At 38.9% G+C, this 14,340-nt stretch overlaps 1 protein-coding gene across 3 annotated transcripts in view; it reads left to right on the forward strand.

The window, feature by feature from the left end:
* The first annotated feature begins 11,820 nt into the window (after positions 1 to 11,820).
* ARHGEF37 (Rho guanine nucleotide exchange factor 37) overlaps positions 11,821 to 14,340 on the forward strand; it is a 41,590-nt gene continuing 39,070 nt past the window's right edge. Inside the window, exon 1 of one of the 3 annotated variants that reach the window (XM_063292433.1) lies at positions 11,821 to 11,928. The gene's annotated coding sequence lies outside the window, so the exon portion shown is untranslated. Of the gene's footprint in view, positions 12,008 to 14,340 lie in introns of all 3 variants that reach the window. The other 2 variants (XM_063292431.1, XM_063292432.1) reach the window with 2 other exon arrangements.

The following is a 14,340-nucleotide window of genomic DNA, read 5'->3' on the forward strand; positions in this document are numbered from 1 at the left end:
CTACATTCTTTCATACCACCTCCCCCATCAGAATCACCCCCCACACACATACCTCATTTGCAGATGGCCCAGCATCTCACCAAGGTCAATGGACAAGTGTGGAAGAGAAGAGCTAGATGGAGCTGGAAAGTGCCCCATCCCTTCCTGTTGCATGGCAACTGTCCAACATGAAAAGAAGCAAAGAGTCTCCTTTGTCCTGGGATTCATTGTCTATCAGTACTAGTAGCAGTTCAAGGGGATGGGGCTTGTGTGGAAACTTCAGGTGGAAGTGGTGTACACCTTAGGATAGCCCTTCCAATGAATACGTTTGAATATTCTATATGTCCCATCTTGCACCGAGAACCAGAATCCATTCTACCTCTTTTTTTTCTTCCCCATCCACAAGAATTGGGGAGAAACAGGTGCAGAATGCAAGGGACGGGGTGGCTCCTCTTGGAAAAGGAACAACTGGTGAAATTCTGGATGAATCTTCATTGAAGTAGGCAATTGCAGATGGAAGGCCATTGAGTTAATTTGTTGTGTAACAGGAAAAGTCAATAAACTGGATCTCATTTCTTAGACGAGCAGGAGAAAAGCAAAAACCTAGGGGAGTGACACACAAATCCCCCACCACAATCTTGGTGCTGACTTGCCTATGCATATCTGCTGCATGTTTGCATGCCGGCTTGGCTAAATGTAATTGTTAATCTGAGAGGAACTGAACATTCTGTCTCTCCTGCAAGAAGTCAGAGGCTTGAGGAACAGCGGAGGAATGAGCTCTGGAGGGCAAGATGTTATGGGATGGTAGCCATAGACTGCTTAAAAGAGAGACATGTCAATGGAAGAATGTGGCAAATTGTTATTGGCAAATTCTGCAAAAGGCAGTAAGTCCATCCAAATGTCCTGCTGATAAGGGACAGAGCCATGCAAATACTATTTGAGTAATGCATTCATCTTCTCCAATTGTCCATTCGATTTGATGGGAGGATGACAAATGAATACAAATGTCCAGTAACTGAAAAGGACTTTCAAAACTTGGATGTAAATTGAGAGCCACAATCTGAGATCACACGATTGACTAATCTCCTGTATTGAAATACATGATCTAGAAAGACTTGTGCGGTCTCCTGAGCTATTGGTAGTCTTTTGCAAGGAATAAAATAAGCCATGTTAGTAAACAAATCCATTACCACCAAAATGGTAAAAGTAAAACCTCCTCTCCTATTATTTCTCCAGTGCCTCAGCATCTTCAGTTGCCTATTGATTAACATGCAATGCTGAAATGGTTTTTCAGAAGTCTCTGGTGTGTTTTGTCTTACTAATCCACCCTTCAATTCATCGGAATATCTTCCTTTCTGAAACTGATCGGTCAGGGCAAGATAATTCTAATGCACATCTCTGGCATACCGCTGGAAATCAGCTATGTACTGATGAATCTGGCAATTTCCTTGGTTCAGCTTGCAGATCTCCTAGATTTGAGATCTCCTGGTCAGATTGTCAAAAGCAGCTCTTAAACTTTGCATTAAGGTCTGGTAATTATCCCACAATGGATCATTGCCCTCTTTGAGGGGCATTGCTCATCTGGCTGTCCATTCTTTCAGCCCCTGGTCAGATCTGTAGGAAATTCCACTGGTTGGCCTGCTATAAACAATTCACACTACTGTGAAAGTCAGGAATTGATCCCCCTACCCCAACTTCTCCAGCAGACTTCCAGGAGAATAAAATAATGCTGAGGAGCAACTTGTGCGGCTGCTTCTGGCTGTGGTAAGCCTTATCCCTACTGCTGTGCTAGGTGCATCATGGTGTTGTGCAGGTTCGCTACTTGTGTGTCCATGTGCTGCTGATGCTATAATACTGCTGTGCGATTTGTTCTGCAAACAACAAGGATCTGTCACCGTATTCTAGGTCTAGAAGGCACGGTGCAATGACACGCTAATTAGAGAGTAGTAAGGTGTTCAAGATTGATGTCAGCCCTTCAAGGTAGGCAAGGTAAGAGTCAGGCATGGAAGTAATTCCAGGAATGTTCTTTAATATTGAAGAACAGGCTAACAGAGCCTAGAAAGCCTGTCAGAGTTTCTCTCTGCCTCATCTTGTAGCAAACAAAATCAATTATTCTTTTCTTTCTTAGGCCTGAGAAAGTCTCCCCCTTAATAGTTTCTTCATTCCACCCCCATTCCCAAGGTCAGGTCTACATTCCTTCATACCCTGATATTAAAGCTTAAAACGGTGAGAAATTAACAGACATAGAAGGGTAGTTATGTTGCTTGCTTCTACTGTTGTACAATTATTATCAAACCAATGTTCAGTGCATTAACTCAACCCATTTTGTGTTTCAAGCTCTATCACAATTTATGCACGGACTGGGTGAGAAGAGAAGTAACAATTTACCAGTGATAAGATTTTAATACAGGAAAATCTAAATATACCTGCAGTAGAAATACCAACATCATGAACTATCTAGTGTTAATGTTTCAGATAATTTGATTTCTGCAACAGATGAATAAGGATTCCCTATTCATTGGACTGGACCATATTCAGCTGGCCTGGAAATGGCCTACCACTGTCTCTAAAATCAATCCCCTGTCCCTTTTTGCTATTTCTTGCTTTTGGGTAAACAACCTTAACATTTTATTTCATGTATGAGGTTCTTGTACCTTGCACTGTGATTACAGAAGAGTTGCTTTTACTCCTGCGTTTACAGCCTACCATTCAAGTTTTGTTTGTGAAGGTTATTGCTGTGTCTGAGGCAGCGGGGTATGTTGCATTGCTTTTTGTCTGCATCACAAGAAAAGGTGTAACGTGCTCAAAACCATCTACATCCCTTTCAGTGCTGATGGAGGTGAGCAAAGAAAGGAGGCTATGACTAAACACTCCACTGGATTATGCAAATGAAGAATCTCTGAAACAAAGCAATGTTTTCTTCTGCCAGGTGAACCATAAATCAGAAGTAGTCTAGAGCAGGGTTTCTCAATCTGTGTGGTATTGTGATCCCTTAAAATAATTAGTGAATTTCTGTGACACCCTCCCCCCAAAACCTTATCATACCTTGTTCAGAGCCTGTTTTGCATATGCCCAGCAGGATCATTTCCAGAAGTGACACCTGGCACCTGGGCTCTCCTTCAATGACCTTTGTGCTCACAGCAACAACTCCTGCAGCAGCCCAACCCACACTTGACACACCCAGAGCTACCCAGGCACGGCCAAGGCACCCTTGTCTCTCTCACCTTCCCTGCCTTACAAGGCTTCTTCCAGTGGGAAAGGTCATACTGGGTCCTGATGCTGAACATGCATGCCTGTTCCAGGAAGCCCAAGCGTGTTAGCTCCTATCTGTGAGAGAATCAGTGAAAAAAAATCCTGGCCATTGCTAAATAAGGGACAGATGCAGACTGGCCCTTCTGCACAAAAGAGGGGGTGAGTAATCTTTTCATAGAGCAGGAATAAGAAAGAGGCACCAAAGCATTTGAATATTGTTTCCATATAAAAGACCTGCTTCTGAAACACAGCAACAACTAGAATACTTTTATTATGGCTTCCTAACCTTTCTTCAGTAAGGAATTACTTATCAGGAGTTCTTGGATTCTTGTGAGCTTTTCTAATTGCTGGTAGTCCTAACTGCTAAGTGAAGTCTGACAGTCACAAGGTATCATTCCCTTGCATGAGACACAAGAGAAGAGAGGTTGCATCTCCCTGGACTGGGTGCACAGGCTCTGCACCAGGATCCAGCATAACACTCCCCCAGAAAAGAGTCCAGGAAGAGCCACGATTGGAAAAGGGAGAAGGTGAGTTTACACAAGGACACCCTGATCCTTGCTGGATCACCTTGGACAGGTTGGGATTCTTTGTGAAGAGTGCAAAGGTTGTTGAAAAAGGACACTGATGGCTGGAACATGTGCACAGTCTAGTCTAGTGCCAGCAGTCAGCAAAGGCTGTCCATGTCCACACTCAGCAGGGATGAGTGCTCCCTCCTTCAATTTTGCTTCTGAACCCTCAGATTTACAATTTTAGAACTTCTGGTCTTGGGAATGGTGTGATGGCACATGATGCATGATGCGATTCTGCTACTGAAGTTAGGTGGGATTAGAACTTTAATGTGCTTGAATGAGCACCTGTTTTGATGGATGGAGAGAGAGAATGAAATGTATAGACACACACCCACATCTGTGACTTTGAACACTATGGAGTAATAATGTGAACCTATGACATAAAGAAATATTAAAAGATTGTACACTTTGGATAACAGTAAAATACAAGTTGAATAAAATAAAGAAACAAACGCTCTTATAATGGAGAAGTATCATATTCTTATATGTTAGTGCTGACCAACCATAAGAACACTGTGAGAAAATTAATGGCGAAGGAACAGCAATGTAGAATTGAACTTAGGATAATTCATAGACTGTGGAAGCAATTTATCAAATTTCAGGTGCATATCAAGCCCAATAGTTGGTGATTAACTATTAACAATCTGGAAAAGAACAAAACGGAGGTGAAGTATGATAAAAAATGAAGAGCTGAAAAATGAATGCAAATCAATTTGCAGAAGGAAGAAACATCAGGCAGATATCAGGAACGTGTTGTTGTATCTGAATATCTATGTTCCTGCAGCTCAAACACTTCTGTCCACATATGTCAAACTCTCTTATACAGTATAGCGATAGAAGGCCAGAATAATTTATGCAAGCTATTTTTATTTATATGCAAACCAATACATTGTAAATAAATAGAGCAGTTTGATATGCTAGGTTTTTTTTTTTTGGTGGTAAATTGCTAAACAAGCCTATAATATTTGTGAGAGACAGAACAGGGAATGTACTGTATTTTTTTCTCTCTATTTTCATTGAATAAAAATATTTTAATAATTCACTTTATCAGAAAGCTATGTTTTTACCTTCTAGAGAACATGCACATTTTGATTTTAAATTTTTCTAGGCTTGTCCAGGTAAATTTATTTATTTATTCGATTTCTATAGCCACCCATCTCAGCAAGGGACTCTGGGCGGCTGGTTTCATGGCTTTATTAAACTAGTTTCAGTCTCTCTCTCTCTCTCACACACACACACATGAATGATGAATAATTCTGATGATTGCACCACTGCCACCAAGCATCAGTTTTTCCACTGAGAAATATGTCATACATAGGTGTGGTTGTTGGTTTGTACGTAGGTTGCTTAATATTAGATCATGCCCCAGCTACTTGCATTTATCTGTTTCAGGTTCATTTCAGCAGTGTACTTTATATGGAAAAGGAGAAACTTTGTTGGTATATGTATCAATCCATTAGCATGAAGATTCAAAAAGTGGAAGTTATAGTAATAGATAGGAACATCTTGTATACCTGACTAAATAGAATCTCCCTTTTTACATAGTATGTGTGTTTATTACATATATTTCTATACTGCCCAGCTACCAAGACTCTAGGCAATTTACGCCATCTTGAAATAATCACAACCCCAATAAAGCAAAGCCCATTGACGTGCAGCAGCATGGTACCCGAGAGCCTATAAAGATACCAAAAAGAAAAAGATAAAACTGATAACCCAGCTTCACTATAAAACCAAAACAAAATAACATTCTGGCCAAACCTCTGGATAAAAGGTATTTAACAACTTTGAGAGTTGTTCACTCAGAAAGACTGTGTCTGGGTCCATTTCTTCCAATTTTTTTCCTAGGTGGCCCTAAGCATCTCTTCTCAGCAGTGGATGGGCAGAATCACTCTGGAGGAGAAGGTACCAATTCATAAAAGGCTTTTAAATTAAAAATAATTAATTATTTTTGAAAGGCCTTTGGCAGATTAATACAGGTTTACATAGGTGTGGTTGTTGGTTTGTAGTCAGAGTGCTTTAATTCATAATTCTTGACTGTGCATTTCATTAAGTGGTCACAGAATGATGATATAACTGGAGTTGTTTAGGGGAAAATTTAAGCTTGTTCCATATGCCCAACATTAGTTATTTTATAGGTTAGAGGGTTTATATGATCAAACAACATCAGTGCAAGGACAACATATTCTTATGTATAGAATACCTGTTGTTCCTCCCATATCTATGGAATCAAAGAATGTCAACTTTCATGTTTTCAGAGGCAAAAACTTCAGGAAGAAATTCCTGTTTTTGGGGGGGGGCGGGGTTTGCAGAACATTGAACTAGGTCAAAAGTATCTATTTTGAAATTATGCCATAAATAAATTTTATGGAAATGCTATAGAAAATGTATTGAAATATTGCAGATTCTGTTCCTCAGTGTTTTCATTTCTTAGTACTACTGTTATTCTATTAGTAGACAATAGTTAACAGTTGTATTTTTCTGACTCTAATCGAAGAAATAAAGCAGAATAATGCCTTACTGCTGCTATTTTAAAAATTCACACTGTAGACTTCAACACTGCTATTCACCTTGACTGGATCTAGAAGCCACTTCTATCTCTCCTTTTTATCTAAGAATCTTTGCTCTCACATGCAGGTACAGTACCAGTGGTGTTGAATATAGGTATTCTTTCATCCATAGGTATTGGAGGGAGAGGCCAAGTGATGTGTATTGTGACATTACAATGCAAGCCCTGTAATTTATGTACTTGCATCCAGGGTTGGGCCACAAGCACAAACAAGCAGGATTTGTGTCATAATATCACAAAGCCCTTCTCACCATTTTTTTTTTCATCACTGAGGTTAGTAAGCTGCTAACATTCTTCTGAACTAACAGTGAATGTAACTTAGATGAAAAATCAATGTCTACAGTATTTGTAAAGAAACAGAGAGTAGGAAACATGGAAAGTTAGAAGGGTATGGCAGAGAAAAGAATGAAGATAGCAGGTCTGGGTAAATTCTGCCATGCTACCAAAACATGTAAAAATGGAATGGGTAGAGGCTGGCCTGCTACATAGAACAGGATACATATGTACATATGTGTGATTTTTTTTTCTGTTGACAGAAAAGAAAAGATGACTTGAGAGGAGCTGATGGATAACTTTTCTACAAAGTGCATAAACCTTTGAAGGCAAAGATAAGTTGATTATCCACTGAGTTATCCATCTTTCCATTTTGCATACAGTAGGGATTTCTTCTAAAGCAATTTCTTCTATTGAGCATGCTTTGAATTTAAAATAGTGTGAAGAACGTTTCCATATCATCTTACTACTGCTTTAAACAGCGGGCCCAAACTAGGCATTTTTGCCTTGTGTCTGCAGTTTACAATAATACCAAGATTTGAAAGCACTAATTAGAAGGATGCCCTTCAATAAAAGCAGACACCTGCAACTTTTGCATCAAGAAGAGGAAGAAGGACTGGTAAAATAAAAACTTGCATTAATGTATTTAGCATTTCCTAAAAACATGCCTAAGCAGATGCTGAAAGCTTGGTAGAAGTTCCTAAAAATTAGAATTCTTCTTTAGAACAGTGGAATGAACCAGAAAACAGCACCATCAACTCAGGGAAGAAGTGAGAAGACATCTATCTGCTTTGTATAGCTGGATCCACCTATATGTCTTTGTTTTCTTCTTCATTAAACTCAGCTTGATTTTAATTTAGTTGGCCATGCTATCTTATTGCTGATTAAATGCAAGAGTGTAATTACGTTCATGTGGTGGTGCTGATTATTATTATTATTATTATATAATGGAAAAATCTGCATCTTACTGGGTGGTAGTTTACTGCATTTGTAAACTTCTCGCTAGTATCTGGATTATGTGGGAAACTGCATTTTCCAACCTTATATTGAAATTTCTTGCCAGTTTTAAAACTGCAACTCTCAATTATCTAGCAGATCTAACATAATAGTTACTGTGTCAGATGTTGTATTGATGCTGTCTTTTGAATATTGTCTGTGGTATCAAGTGATGCCTAACAGCAGGACAGAAAGTACCAGAAAAATGAGAGGTCATATAGTTGTTATGTCTAGATTAAAACCCAGAGTGACAACTTTTCTACAGCTTTCTTGCACTGAAAAACCTTCTGTTACATGTACCTTCTAATGCTGTTACATTTTTGTGACCTGGAAGCTAGGAAGGGGCAAGAAGAAATGAGGCAGAGACTGATTCTGTAGCTCAGTGTTGGGGACTTGAAATGGTTTAACTCTGGCAGAATGGTGTCCTTGAAATTGTGGCAAAAATTAGATTTCATACTGGCTAGGTTAAAAGTTCTCAAACTGTGCAGTACTGAGATTTTCTAAAATGATACAGGAACTAGTATGAATCCCTAGCTGATGAAGAAAAGTAATGATCACATAGATGTTAGGGCTCAGCAAGAAATTACAATACCATTTCGTAATTATATTTTAATCTATGTATCACAAACTTTGATATTGTAGCTACCCAGCTGGCTTGTATAGCAAAGCAGAGAACAAAGCTTAAAATGAGTGTTGATGGTGTTCCTGCTCTACCTGCACAAGTCAAATATTTTTTCTTTAAATTGTGACCCTCCTTAAATTGATTGTGACCCTCCCCCTAGGCATTCTGAACCACAGTTCAAAAACCTTTGGGCTATGCAGTACTATTAGGCTAGAGACCAGGAGACTGTGAGTTCTAGTCCCGCCTGAGGCATGAAAGCCGGCTGGGTGACCTTGGGCCAGTCACTCACTCAGCAAAACTCACCTAACAGGGTTGCTGTTGTGGGGAAAATAGGAGGAGGAAGGAGTATTAGGTATGTTTGCCGCCTTGAGGTATTTATAAAAATAATAAAGGCGGGATAAAAATAAAATAAATAAATAAATAAATAATGGTAGTTAGACACTGACTGCTTTCTCCAATAAAATATACAATTATGGGCATGCTCCTGAAGAAAGCTTGTGAAGAACTTCTTCTCTTACCAATGCTCCATTAATATATTCATATATGACCTTTCCAATGATGATGATGATGATAACAACAACAACAACAATAATAATAATTTCTTCTTCCTTCTCCTCCTCTTTTGTCAAGTTCTTTGGCAGTTCTTGACATAATCACCAGTTATGGTGCCAGTGTAATTAAGGAACAGAGTGATATGGGGTTTGGGCCCACTCACTAACATTTAACAATGGAAAGGAGTATTTTAGATATTAATCTGCAAAGTGCCCTGATAAATAGGAGTCTGGCAGGTAAGAAAATTAGGTTTCTTTCCTGCCCACAACAGAGCTCAGGAATAATAAAAGCTCAGCAGTTTAGAATTTGATTTAAATGAATGTCAAAGTTTATAAATCTTAAAGCTTATAACTGCCCAGAGTTGCTGGGAATTGGGTGGATTATTATTATTATTATTATTATTATTATTACTATTGTTGTTGTTGTTATTCAGTAACACATTAAGGATAGGATCCCTAAGCATGAATTTTCCTAAATCATTGCCTCCCCCTTTCTCTTGCAAAATTCTTATTCTGTCACAGAGGCAACAGTGCATTGCATTTATTGTTTTGATCACTGTGGGAGTCTTTGATATTTCCGTAACAAAGGTCATTCTCTGCAATGCAGATTAACTGGATTCCACTTTCAAATCTAACTACTCATTTATAGAATGGGTTTCTTATCATTTAGATACCATTTTCTTCCTTCTCTGGTTCTGTTCCAACATACTTGTTTGTAGAATGGATTTCAACCACAGTCCTCCATAGAAATGTAAAGTTGCATTGGTTCTTCCTTTCCTTCCATACAGAACCTGGACAATGATCCTGTCTTCTTTGCATTGTCAGAACAGGGAATTTTTGATCTGTTAAGTGGTGAGCAGTGTTGCTACAGTCTCTTATTTTTACAGTGATATTCTCCTACTTTGCTGCTAGCAGTAGGATGACATTTTACTATCCTAAAGCTGTAATGCTGGCATTCCCAGCTACAGTGGCCAGCATAGCAGTACTACACTGTGCCCTGTACCTTCCTCCATCCTTTTAGATGTGCCACTTCCTAAAATGAACTTAAAGAAATTGCAGGCTGAGGCCGGTGGCAGAGAAAAATGACAGAATAAAGAAAAAGAAGACATTGGATTGGCAGGGGAAGCTAATGGAAAAGCAGAGGAGAAATTGCTCTGAAAGCAGCAACCCTCAGCAGTTCCTGACAACGTGAAAATATGGTTTTCTATCATCCTGATTAGCATCATTTAAACAGCCAAACTGAGATTCTTGGACAAACAGAGAGAAGAAAGTTAACAGCAGCCATTTCTGCCCTGGGAGGAAATAATTAAGTTTTCAACATGAGATTTTGTCTTCCTGTACCAAATTTGAATGGAAGGGAAATGGTGAGGGGCAGAGAATGTTTAGACAAGATCAGCCTGGTTGGTGGTGAAATTAGATTTAAATCCTGAAAGATAATGTTCTGCTGACTGCAGGTCAGATCATTGAGATCTTTATCTGCTCTGAAAAGTGCAGCCATCAGAACAATAGAACCTACTATTCCTTTGCCAAATGTAAATAGATACCTTGGAATTAAAATGTTGATATTTAATATATTACACCTACCTCAGTTCTCTTGCACTAATATTTATTGACCTCATTTTCTTCCTCACCATTCACACTATGAAAATGGCCATATAATCAAGGGAGTTGGAATGGCAGTATGAGGTACAGGATTTTCCTGGATGGAGTGGGGAAAAATAACTCATCACTTTAAAACTATAGAATGTTGTCTAGGTAACTATTTCACTGAACTGCAGTAAAACAGAGCTGTTGTATAGCTTAATGCTAACTAATTTGGGCAATTGTGCTTAATTTAAATTTGAAACATTTAAACATTTTAAAATCAATTATTTGATTGAAGGCTTAATTAGCTGCACATTCTTTAGCTGGCAGTTGATATATTTAGAGATGAATAACAATTAGCATCCCAAATGTGCTGGCCTTCCAAAGTACTAGGCTGCAGCTTCTGCCATTCCCATCTCACTATTTATTTCAATAAAACTCGGGGGTACCAGATTGGAAAGCCTGATTTAGGTGATCTAAAAGGATTCAACCAGGGATATATATAAGGTCAAGTGATGACATCAAGGGGGGTGGGGGGAACTGTCCATCAGATTCTATAAGTGGAGCGAATGTCCTGAGATCCATTTAAACTGAAGTACTGCTATGATCCTGGCATGTACAATAGGCTACTGCTGACAGTCCTCTGGAAGTTTCTTAACCATCCAGGGTCATCTTGAGGATATTACATTATAGAAATTGCCAGGCTTTCTGCATCAAGAGAGAGAAAGATCTGGGAAGAGCTCGGTCATGAGAAAGCTGTGTCATCAAGCTGAGAAACTTGTCTGGTTACTACTTTTTTCAACTCCTCTCCCTTGGAACATGATTATAAAGATGTGAAAGTGTGATAAACATAAACCTTACCTCATCTACTGGAATAATTTGTGTGCCTTCCCAGTCAAATCTGTTTTGATTTGGGGCTATTACGGTGCAAAAAAATGGGTAATTACTAAATGCTCGGAAATCAATCCTAGGAGAGAGCTTATGTCCCCACCTGTCAGGCATGGAAGCAAGAATACAGCCCATTTATATTTGTGGGGACATTTATGCCACACAATCTGTTTGCTCACAGCTGTCAGAACCCCCCTTTGTCAATAAAAGCAAATGAAGCTGTCCAGGATGTTGTCCAGGGCTGCTTGTTCATGAAGAAGCATTGAAAGTTCTTTGGGCTTCGAAGGGACAAAGAGCCAGCAGTTGGGCAGCAGAGATGGGGCTGGTGACCCACCTTACCCTGTTTCCCCCATCTCCAATTGTGTCTGGTTATTGGTTTCCTGGCAGGCCGCCTTCCGATTTCATCCAGCAAGCTCCAGAGCTGGCCAGCTGCCACAGCACTGGTTGCCTTGGCTGCGTTCAACTGCACCGGGAACGCAGAACAGAAAGCAGCTGACACAGCCTCCTTCTGCAGTAAACAGCACACATGCACTTAGCCAAGGGGGCTGGGCCTTCAGCCTACGTAACAACTGGAGCCTAGGGGTTTATCATTAACTCCTTTAAAGAGCAGCACAGCAGCTCGAACAAGCTTGAAGCTCTGGGCAGGTAAGAATTAATAAGCCAGAAGAGAAGAATCTAAGAGTGATTATTTTGCCGGGAGTGAAATTATTTTCCAACACAGCAGGTCAGTCAAACGTATACTTAGCAAAATCTACAGGACAGCCATTGATCAAAACTAGGTAGGTTTCTATTCCTGGCTGGGTGAATGGAAAGGTTACATAAGCACATTCCAGATTCTGCCCATTCCACCATCTTCAGGAGAGGGCAGGGTCAGGAAGAATTGAAGGGGAAAGCTAGTCTTTCCACAATTTTCATGAATCTATTAAGTTTGCCACCATTAATTTTCTGACAGAGCTTCGGTGCAGGGGACAAACCTGAGAGGCAGAAATTAAGCAGGTACAAGTTGAGACGTGATTCTGAATGTTATGCCAACTGACACTGGTTAAAGTTTGTTTGTTTTCCCACCACTATTAATAACATAAGGCACAAGGATAATCCAGGGGGTGGGGGAAAGATAAAGGAAATCCAGCCTGTCCAGATGCAAACTACTTCCTGGGCAGCATGTCTAGGTGTTTACGTGTTTAGAAGAAACCTGTGTCACGGTGCTGCTGCTGGGATTGTACATGTTCATGAGTGATGGCCTATTGTGATGCTCCCCTTTATTAAGAACAGTCAGAATATTAAAAAAAAAAAAAAAAGCTTGTGTGTGAGGAGGTTGTTGTTGTTCCTACAGGACATAAATATTTGCAGTCAGAGGTTTTAGCCTTGTTGTCATTGTTAATGTCATTAAATTCTCCATGGACACTCTGGAGTGGTACAGTCCAACTGAAGATGTACTACTTTTTTTTTTTTTTCTAAATATGCTGATCTGTACTGTACTTTCATATGACTCCTGGCAAAATACCTGGCTTTCCTTCATTATTTACTGCTGAAAAGTGTTTGTAATGGAACTTACTTTTTTAAAAATCTGGTTGCTAGTTATACTGTAGAAAGTTGGTTGGCAGCTACATGGCCAGTGACTTGCCCAGCATTAACTCTTCAGTTATATATAAATATGCACCCATTTTTATATATGAGTGTGTGTGTGTGTGCGTGTGTATATATATAGGTATACATACAGATATCTTTATACACACAGATATGTAGTAATACGTTCATACATACACGGATATAATATGTGTGTAAACTGTATGTGTTTTGCTGAGCAATATGACATCCACTTTTCAACTTCTCTGATTCACCTCCAAGGACACAATTCTGCCAAGGTTAAGCCCTTTCAAGTCCACCTAGCATTCAGGGAAAGAACCTTCATATTCCTTGCTTTCCAGGGTCACACTGATGTACTAAGACTAGAAAGTACAACTGGCAGAATTCCTCTCAAGAAAGTTACAGCAAAACGTCACTCTGAGTTTTAATCTGGACTTAATGGCTCTATGGTATCTTGTTTTCAGGCCACATTTAAAAAAAAAAAATCCATATCCTTTCTTTTGTTTCTCTACATCAAATGTCAAGTTTCATCTTAGACTTATTTTATATTATGATTATTAGTAACAACCCAAATTAGTCCACTTATTTTATGTATTTTGTTTGTTTCTTGGCAAGTTATTATAAAACTGAAGTTAAAATTTTTATAAGAATTTTATTAAGTTTCAAGCAAAGATAAAAGCTACAGAAAAACAAAAAACTACAAAGAAAAAAAACTAAAAAGGTGTAGAAACACAAGAGAAAAATTTTTCAAAATTACAAAAAGAGGTGACTTCTGACTTTTAACAGCAAGGATGTACAAAAATTTTCCATAATCAATCCCTTACTCTATATTAAACCAAAATCACATTATATAAATCATTCCATTGGCACATTATAAAAATCACTAAATAGTTATTTCCTCCCCTTATATTAAAAGAAAAAAAATTATATATACCTCCTAATCAACTTCCCCCCAAAGATACCATTTATTTAATTATTTCCTTCCTATGGGGTGAGCTCCCGTTGCCAGTCCCAGCTCCTGCCAACCTAGCAGTTCGAAAACATGCAAATGTGAGTAGATTAATAGGTACCGCTTTGGTGGGCAGGTAACGGCTTTCCATTTAGTCATGCCGGCCACTTGACCACAGATATGTCTACGGACAAACGCTGGCTTTGAAACAGAGATGAGCACCACCCCCTAGAGTCGGACACGACTGGACTTAATGTCGAGGGAAACCTTTACCTTTTTACTATTCTATACATTCTTGTCTACTATAATAAAGATCAAACTAAAAAACCTATAAATTGTCTGCCATTGTATTTGATAATTCAACAGTTTTAATAATCTTAATCATATTAAACCCAAAGCCATCCAAATAGACATTTATTTTTTATTATACTTTAATAATCTTAATCCAAATCTTTAAAGATAAATGAATTCAGCCAAACCCTAAAAGCAATCCAGATAAATATTCTTAAACCCTTATCCCA

This window comes from Candoia aspera, chromosome 2 (assembly GCF_035149785.1).
Source record: "Candoia aspera isolate rCanAsp1 chromosome 2, rCanAsp1.hap2, whole genome shotgun sequence".
In the NCBI taxonomy this organism is placed as follows: Eukaryota; Metazoa; Chordata; class Lepidosauria; order Squamata; family Boidae; genus Candoia; species Candoia aspera.